Source organism: Ovis canadensis, chromosome 3, assembly GCF_042477335.2.
Source record: "Ovis canadensis isolate MfBH-ARS-UI-01 breed Bighorn chromosome 3, ARS-UI_OviCan_v2, whole genome shotgun sequence".
NCBI lineage: Eukaryota > Metazoa > Chordata > Mammalia > Artiodactyla > Bovidae > Ovis > Ovis canadensis.
Window position 1 is genome coordinate 106650167 of NC_091247.1, and position 9159 is coordinate 106659325.

The 9159-nt window shown below is 37.9% G+C and overlaps 1 pseudogene; it reads left to right on the forward strand.

Annotated features, from left to right (window-relative positions):
* The first annotated feature begins 272 nt into the window (after window positions 1-272).
* LOC138436293 (olfactory receptor 10AG1-like) lies at window positions 273-6123 on the forward strand (annotated as a pseudogene).
* Window positions 6124-9159: the final 3036 nt, after the last annotated feature.

Consider the following 9159-nt stretch of genomic DNA (forward strand, 5'->3'; position numbering starts at 1 on the left):
TCAGATGAATAGCAAAATTACAATCACGTATCTTCAGAACTATATAAATATTGTATATAGCAGAGAAAGAAAGATTAAAGTGTTCTTTAATTTACAGATAGATTTAATAATGATGAAAAACACACCTCATCACACATTTAGAGCACCTGGTGTTATAGGTTTGGTTTTTATAGGAAATTGAAAAATAGAAAGTTGCAGCCTCCTGTTTTGTAAATAAGAAAACAAGAGCTAGTGAAAGTGAAATAATAGTACCTCTGACTGGATCATTCCCACAGATGAAATATGAAGAGATGGAAGCAAAAGACAACATGTCCAAAGTGATGGACTCTGTACTCCTGGGGTTTTCTGACCTTCCAAACCTCCAAGGGCTATTTGGGCTGTTCTCCATCATTCACATCATTATCTTAACTGGAAACAGTCTCATAATAATACTAACTAGGCTTGACCTTGCACTGCACAAACCCATGTATTTCTTTTTGGCAAACTTTTCCACCTTGGAAATCTGTTCCAAGTCTGTCACTCTTCCTAGGATTCTGGTGAACCATTTGGCTCAGGACAGAAGCATTTCTGTGCTGGACTGTGCTGCCCAAATGTGCTTCTTCCTTATCCTCAGAGCCACTGAGTGCTTCCTCCTGGCGGTGATGGCCTATGACCTCTGTGTAGCCGTCTGCGACCCTCTGCACTATCCCCTGGTCATGACCGCAAAGCTGTGCCTCCAGCTGGCTGTGGGCTCCTGGGTCAGTGGAATCCCAGTGCAGATAGGGCATATGTGCTGGATCTCTCTGCGTTTCTACCATTCAAACAAGATTAACCACTTCTGTGACATCCCCCCATTCTGAAGCTGGCCTGCGGAGACACTTTTGCACATGAGCTCCCAGTCTATGCAGTAGCTCTGCTGTTTGTTGCTGTACCTTTTATGCTGATCCTTGCCTCTTACAGCAAAATCAGTTCCACTATTCTGAGGTTGCCAACAGCCAGAGTAAGAGCCAAAGCCTTCTCCACGTGTTCTTCTCACCTGTTGGTTGTGCTTTTATTCTTTGAATCTGCTTCCATTACCTACTTAAGGCCCAAATCCAGACATTCTGCAGGAACTGACAGACTCCTCTCTGTTCTACACCATAGTGACTCCAATGTGCAATCCCATGATATACAGCCTTTGGAACAAGGATGTGATTGCAGCATTGAGAAAACTGTTACTTAAAATACAGATTGAAGGCAGGAGGAGATGGGATGGATGGGATGACAGAGGACGAGATGGTTGGATGGCATTACCAACTCAATGGACATGAGTGTGAGCAAGCTCCAGGAGTTGGTGATGAATAGGGAAGCCTGGTGTGCTGCAGCCCATGGGGTCACAAAAGATTGGACTCCACTGAGTGACGGAAAACATATAAATATACTGTGATGAGAATATTTATAAATGTTTTAGCTGTTTGTCACACAGTTACCAGATAAAGATTTTAAATATCTATATTTTCTCCTTAAAAACTTGACTATTGCTAGCTTATAAGATACTTTTAGATACTTTAAAATAACCCACAGTTGACTGTGCTTAAATATTTATTAGGCTTCCCTGATGGCTCAGATAGTAAAGAATCTGCCTGTAATGCGGGAGACCTGGGTTCGATCCCTGGGTTGGGAAGATCCTCTGGAGGAGGGAATGGCTACCCACTCCAGTGTTAGGATTCTGGAGAATCCTCACGGACAGAGGTGCCTGGCGGGATAATTAGTCAAAGCGTCTTCAATATTTCATACCTAAATAATCTTGTATTGTGAATAAAGAACAATGTTCATGACATACTTTATGAAAAAACAAAATAGAATTCAAGCTCTTAAGACTTTTGGCTTAAATATACCTTAAAATATGCAAGATTCCTTACCTAAATCACAGCTTCTATTTTTCCACTTCTATTGTTGGCATTTTTTTGGTTCAGTTGCATGGAAACTGACCAGTAGCAGTTAAGTAATGACTATTTGAAGGAGGAATTGAACAAGCAAATGAACAAATGCATATTACCTTGCCCTATTGCAGAGTCCTGGCAAAATCCAGAAACTTCAAAGGATCAATAGACACTAAGAATATGTTTATTTAGCCCACTGTACCCTCATGAGGAATTACTTCAATCATCATAACAAAAGCAAATCTGAGTATTTTTCCCAACTGCATTCTATAGAAGAATCTCCCTGTTTGTCTCAACACTTTTACTTTGTACATATTTCTATATTCTATGTAGCAATTTTGACCCCAAAATAATCTGCTTTGAATTATTTCATCACTGCCTTCCAAACTATCCCAATGCTAATTAATATTAAAAAATAAAATATATGCATTTTTAATGTGAGGAAAATGTTAGAAGTTCTTTTCAGAATTACACAAAGTTTCCACAATTGCATTTACATTAGTGTGCATTGCCTAGTCCTCCATCCTTCTCTAAGTGATATGATTTTTAAACCTTTGAACTGATATTCACAAGGAAAATGAGCATCTGTCAATAGAATCATTAACAGGTATCCTCCCAATTCCATTCAGATGGCATGGTGGTAAAGAATCTGCCTGCCAATGCAGGAGATGCAAGAGACACGAGTTCCATCCCTGGGTCAGGAAGATCCCTTGGAACAGGAAATGGCAACTCGCTGCCGTCTTCTTGCCTGTGAAATTTCATGAACATGTAGCCTTGTGGGCTGCAGTCCAGGCAGTCCCATAGAATCAGATACAACCGAGCTACTGAGAGCGTACACACACACACACACACACACACACACACACACACACACACACACTCAGCAACTCATTTAGAGAATATGTCCGCTGGCAGTTCTTTTGACAGTATATTTTTTGTTGTTTTAGTTATAACTGTACACATGTGTATAAGGCAATGTTAGCTCCTGTCGTGAAGCTAGTTATAGTTCACGTCTCAGTCCATTTGCTTCCTTTAATATCTAGGCAGTAAATATGACGTACTAGGTTTAGTTATTTATGCATTTTATTCATAGTGTCTATATGCATATATGCCTTCTAATTAAATGTTTAGTGTATTAATATACTTTTATATATAGTCCATAATGTAATCTAGGATGAGGATTATAATAGTGATGATAAAGAGGACAATAGCAGTTTTGTTTCTGAAATTTAGGAAAGCAGGAATCACAACGTCACAGAAATAGTGCTGTTCCCTAAATTCACAAAATGTCATGTGTAAAGCAAGTGATTCAATTATGCATATACAGGTACCTTTTCTGTTTCAAACTCTCTCCCCGTTTGCATTGTTACATAATTCTGAGCAGCACTCCCTGTGCTGTATGTAGGTCTTCATTCAACATCCATTTTAAACATAGCAGTGTGTTCATCACCCCTTTCTTTTTTAAAAATTCTGCATGTGAATGATATGATGTGATATTTCTCTATGTCTGACTTCACTCAGTATGACAATCTCTAGGTCCATCCGTGTTGTTGCAAATGACATCACTTCATTCTTTTTAGCAGCTGAATAATATCAGGTTTTAATACTTTTAATGTGTGTGTTATGACTGATGTTTTGGATGTTCCAAGGGAAGTGTGCTTTTCTTTTCTGTTCATGCATTCAACCCAACTTCATCCAATTTCTGAACTTCTGTGGATGTAGACAGCTGTGTATATAGACACATTTCATAAGCATTTTGCAAAAATTTAATATATCCACAATGTCAATGGGAAGAATAGTAAGAAAGGCCCTGGAATGACCTCTTGATATTTCAAAGAAAAGCATTGCATGCTTCTGTAAGTGTGGCTTTCATAATTATGATATTCCACAGCTAGGAATTTGATGATTTGAAAGTAGTTGTTTGACAAATCTCTTACATTTTAAATAATATTTCATTTTGTAATCAATTTTGTTGTTGTATAATTCTGACATGTAAAAGCATTGTTAAACCTGCAGGCCTTGAACTTTTCTTATAACTTGGTTCATAACAAGTATGACCCCTTCATTATTACTTGAAATAGTGGCCCAAAGATAAAAATGATTTCAAGAGACATTGTTAATAATACCTGTATCTGCACTGATCTGTACTCATTTCAATCTATTTTTGTTTTGAATATTCATACAGTCTTAATAAGCTCCTACATCTAAAATTTTATCATTAAGCTAAAGTCAGCAAAATGTTTTTGAAAGGTCTCTAAAGGAGGACTAAGTTGTCTTAATCGTCTTCACAAATATAAAGTGAAAGTGAAAGTTGCTCAGTTGTGTCCTACTCTTTGTGACCCCATGGACAGTCCATGGAATTCTCCAGGCCGGAATACTGGAGTGGGTAGCCTTGCCATTCTCCAGGGGATCTTCCCAATTCAGGGTTCGAACCCAGGTCTCCCTCATTTCAGGGAGATTCTTTACTAGCTGAGTCACAAGGGAAGCCCAAGAATATTGGAGTCAGTAGACTATCCCTTCTCCAGAGAATCTTCCCGACCCAGGAATCAAACCAAGGTCTTCTGCATTGCAGGCAGATTCTTTACCAAATGAGCTATCAGGGAAGCCCAAACAGAAAATACAAGCTAAAAGGGAAAATATTTGAGTCACACATTTCAAATAAGAAATATATAGAAAGATTACACAAAGAACTCTCAAAACCAACAGGAAGAAAAGAAGCAATCTAACATCAATGTACAAGATTTTTCTTTTTTCCTTCACTGGAATGTCATTGCTATTCAGGATTATGCTAGTTTTTACTGTACAATGAAGTGAATTAGCTATATGTTTGCATACCTCCCCTCCCTCCGACCCCTGAAGTCATCTAGGTCACCGCAGAGCACTGAGTTGAGCTCCCTGTGCTTTACAGCAGGCTCCCACTAGCTCTCTGGCCATCATCAAAAATCTACAAACAAAAAACACTAGAGAAGGTATGGAGAAAAGGGAATCCTCATGCAGTGTTGGCGGGAACTTAAACTGATACAGCCACTGTGCAGACCAGTATGGAGGTTCCTTAAGAAACTAAAAAAGTAGAACTGCCATTGACTCAAGTATTCCACTACTGGGCAGATACCCTGAGAAAACCATAATTCAAAAAGACACATGGACCCAAATGTTCACTGCAGCACTATTTACAATAGCCAGGACATGGAAGCAATCTAAATGTCCACTAAATGTACAAAACTCTTAAATAGATATTTTACTAAAGGAGATAATCAGAAGTCAAATGATCACATAAGGGATAGTCACTGTCACTAGTCATTATCAAAATGCAAATGAAAACAAAAATGAGATTATGCTACACATGTATTTCAATTGTTAGAGTTAAACAAAACAAATTACAAAATGATATAATTCAAAATTGGTGTGTGTATATATATATATACGTTTTGAATAGCTTTCAATGCAGGGCATCAAATTTCTAAATTATCTCTTTATTAATCTTCATAAGAGTATAAGTCTACTCCTACTTTGTATAGTTAAATCTGATATTCTTCTCCATTGCATTTTGTAAGTCTATGTGTCTTTGTAGGGTGTGCTACAGAAAACACTGTTCTATTATTTTATAATCACTGTACCAAGAGTTGCCACAATTAACTTAAGGGCATGCTTGGCTGGGGAGACGATACAGTAACTTCTTGGAGCTTTGAAGTGAAGAAGTGAAGTCGCTCAGTCGTGTCTGACTCTGGAACGCCATGGACTGTAGCCTATGAGGCTCCTCCATCCGTAGGGTTTTCCAGGCAAGAGTGCTGGAGTGGATTGCCATTTCCTTCTCCAGGGGATCTTCCCGACCCAGGAATCGAACCGGGGTCTCCCGCATTGCAGGCAGACGCTTTACCGTCTGAGCCACCAGGGAAGCCTTTTGTGACGGCTGAGGGCAGTTGATAGAAATGGAAGTCTTGGCCGGACACACACAGCGCAGCTAGAAATATTTCCGTCCTCTCTTCCAGTTTAGCGTGATATGGTAATGAATGTTGATATGAGGGGTCATACCTGGAAATTCAGTATTCTGTTTCCGATTTGTACATCTGAAAAGGAGTGAGTGAGCATTCCTTTGTGTCCCCCTGTAGTCTGGGAGGCAGTGAGGACTACCCGGCTCATGTGGACGGAGAGGTGGAAGATCTGTGTTGAAGAAGCCACAGCTGCTCCGACAGTCCTGGATTTCTTGCTTCAGAACACTTAATATCAGAAAAACAAAATTCCCTGTAAGACAGTGAACATTTACATCTGTTTAGACCATCTTTATTTTATAAAAATGATGTACCATCATAAATTATTGTTTTACAATGGACATGGAAATGGAAGATCTGCATTGAAGATGACACAGTTGCCCTGACAGTCCTGGATTTCTTACTGCAGAACTCTTAATGAGAGAAAAACAAAATTCCCTGTAAAACAGTATATATTTACATCTTTTCAGACCATCTTTATTTTATAAAAATAATATATCATCACAAATTAATGTTTTACAATGCTTTTATTTCTTAGTAATTACAAAAATCAGCAAGAGATATAGAGAATGTAGAGAACAGGTGGTATAGACAGGTATGGTTTTGCTTGTTGTACCAAACTTCTTGAGTGGCAAGCAGAAAGGTTTAGCTCAATTAGAAAGTGACCTGGGGAAGAAGCTGATCCAAAGGGTAAGAATAATTATTATTTAAAGAGCCCTATTTGTTATGAAGATAGAAGATATTTTAGAGAGTGGTTAAACCTGGTATCAAATTCTTGGTATCACGAATTACCTTACTGCCAAAAAAAAAAAAAAAAAAAGCAAAAAAAACCAACCAAACAAACCCAAAACACACCTTTCACAGTTTCTATCAGCTTTTAACTCAACAACTCAATTAATAAAGGTAAGCATTATATTTAACTTCAATCCAAACAGGTAAGCATGCCTCATTTTTGTCCAATGTCTAATTTAGTTTTAAATGTACTTATTTACATGTAACATCAGGCAAAAACCACTCATTTCAGAAAGTTTAGCAAGGAAACTCTTGTTATTGTTGTTTAATTTCAAAACCCTGATTCAGATAGCCTTTTTAGTTTTCTGACCCACATCATTATATTATCAAATAAAAAGTTACAAAAGTACTTTATAATATAGTGTGGGCCAGTATACCAAAGTTTACCAGCCTCTGCCTCACTATCATAATAATTTAAATGCTAACCTTTATTAAGTGATTGCTATGTGCTAAGTTTGTATTTAAGAAGTTTGCATGTATTAAATCTGGGGATATCTCATTAAAATTAATTGTATATCAACCTAGATAGCATATTGACAAGCAGAAACATTACTTTGCCAACAAAGGTCCGTCTAGTCAAGGCTATGGTTTTTCCAGTGGTCATGTATAGATGTGAGAGTTGGACTGTGAAGAAAGCTGAGCACCGAAGAATTGATGCTTTTGAAGTGTGGTGTTGGAGAAGACTCTTGAGAGTGCCTTGGACTGCAAGGAGATCCAACCAGTCCATCCTAAAGGAGATCAGTCCTAGGTGTTCTTTGGATGCTGAAGTTCAAATGATGCTGAAGCTGAAACTCCAGTACTTTGGCCATCTCATGCGAAGAGTTAACTCATTGGAAAAAACCCTGGTGCTGGGAGGGATTGGGAGCAGGAGAAGGGGACGATAGAGGAGATGGCTGGATGGCATCACTGACTTGATGGACATGAGTTTGAGTGAACTCCGGGAGTTGGTGAAAGACAGGGAGGCCTGGCATGCTGCAATTCATGGTGTCGCAAAGAGTTGGACATGACTAAGTGACTGAACTGAACTGAAGGAATAAGATAGTAAATGAACTTTATTAAAAAGATTTTGTACCCTATTTACATCAAATCCTGTTTGTTAAAAATAACTTTTATGGTAACTGAATCTGACAATATGAAAGAGATTTTGGTATGTTTTCATTTTAATCTTTAGAAACTTCAAATAAGGAATTCAGTTCAATTCAGTTCAGTCGCTCAGTTGTGACTGACTCTTTGTGACCCCATGGACTGCGGCACACGGAATTAGACTCTTTGAGTCACCAATTTTAGACTTTTATTTCCTATCTTCAATTTGATTTTACAAACTTGCTTTCAATAGCACCATGTACATTTTAATGATAGATAATGTACATGCTTATTATAATCCTCACACAGTGAAAAGACCAGAAAAGCAAACATAAGTTATTCGGATAAAAACGAGGGGTAGTATGGGGAGGGTGGTGGGAGGGGGGTTCAGGATTAGGAACACATGTACACCCGTGGCGGAATCATGTTGATGTATGGCAAAACCAATACAATATTATAAAGTAAAAAAAAAAAATTAAATTAAACAAACAAACAAAAGTGGCTACATAACCTGAACAGTTTAGTGTCTCTTCTTTCTGAGTGTAGTATTAGTGCTATCTAAAGGTTTCCAGAACTTGGAAACCAGTAGTGACGTTGCAAGATCTGAGAAGAAAAATTTTGATGAGATAGAGTTTATAAAACTAAGTGTAACTTGGGTAGGATTTGAATAGTTTTGATATTTCTTACTTTAAATATGATTTTACTTTGATAATTCCACTTAAGATTCATAAAATCTTGCTCCATTTGACAAAGAAAAGCAAAGTTAAGGACAAAAAATATTTTAGTAAATTAAGAACACTGTATTTTTTATTGCAAGTTCTTTTTTTTTGACTTCGGGCTGTTTTTTGAACCTGAGTTTCAGTATGATTTTCTTCTTTTTTTAATTTTATTTTCATTTTATTTTACTTTACAATACTGTATTGGTATTGCCATACATTGACATGAATCCACCACGGGTGTATACAAGCTCCCAATCCTGAATCCCCCTCCCACCTCCCACCCCATATCATCTCTCTGGATCATCCCCATGCACCAGCCCCAAGCATCCGGTATCCTGTATCGAACATAGATTGGCACTTCGTTTCTTACATGGTGGTATACCTGTTTCAATGCCATTCTCCTAAATCATCCCACCCTCTCCCTCTCCCTCAGAGTCCAAAAGTCCGTTTTTACATCTGTGTCTCTTTTGCTGTCTCACATACAGGGTCATCATTACCATCTTTCTAAATTCCGTATATATGTGTCAGTATACTGTATTGGTGTTTTTCTTTCTGGCTTACTTCACTCTGTATAATTGGCTCCAGTTTCATCCACCTCATTAGAACTGATTCAAATGTATTCTTTTTAATGGCTGAGTAATACTCCATTGTGTATATGTACCACAGCTTTCTTAT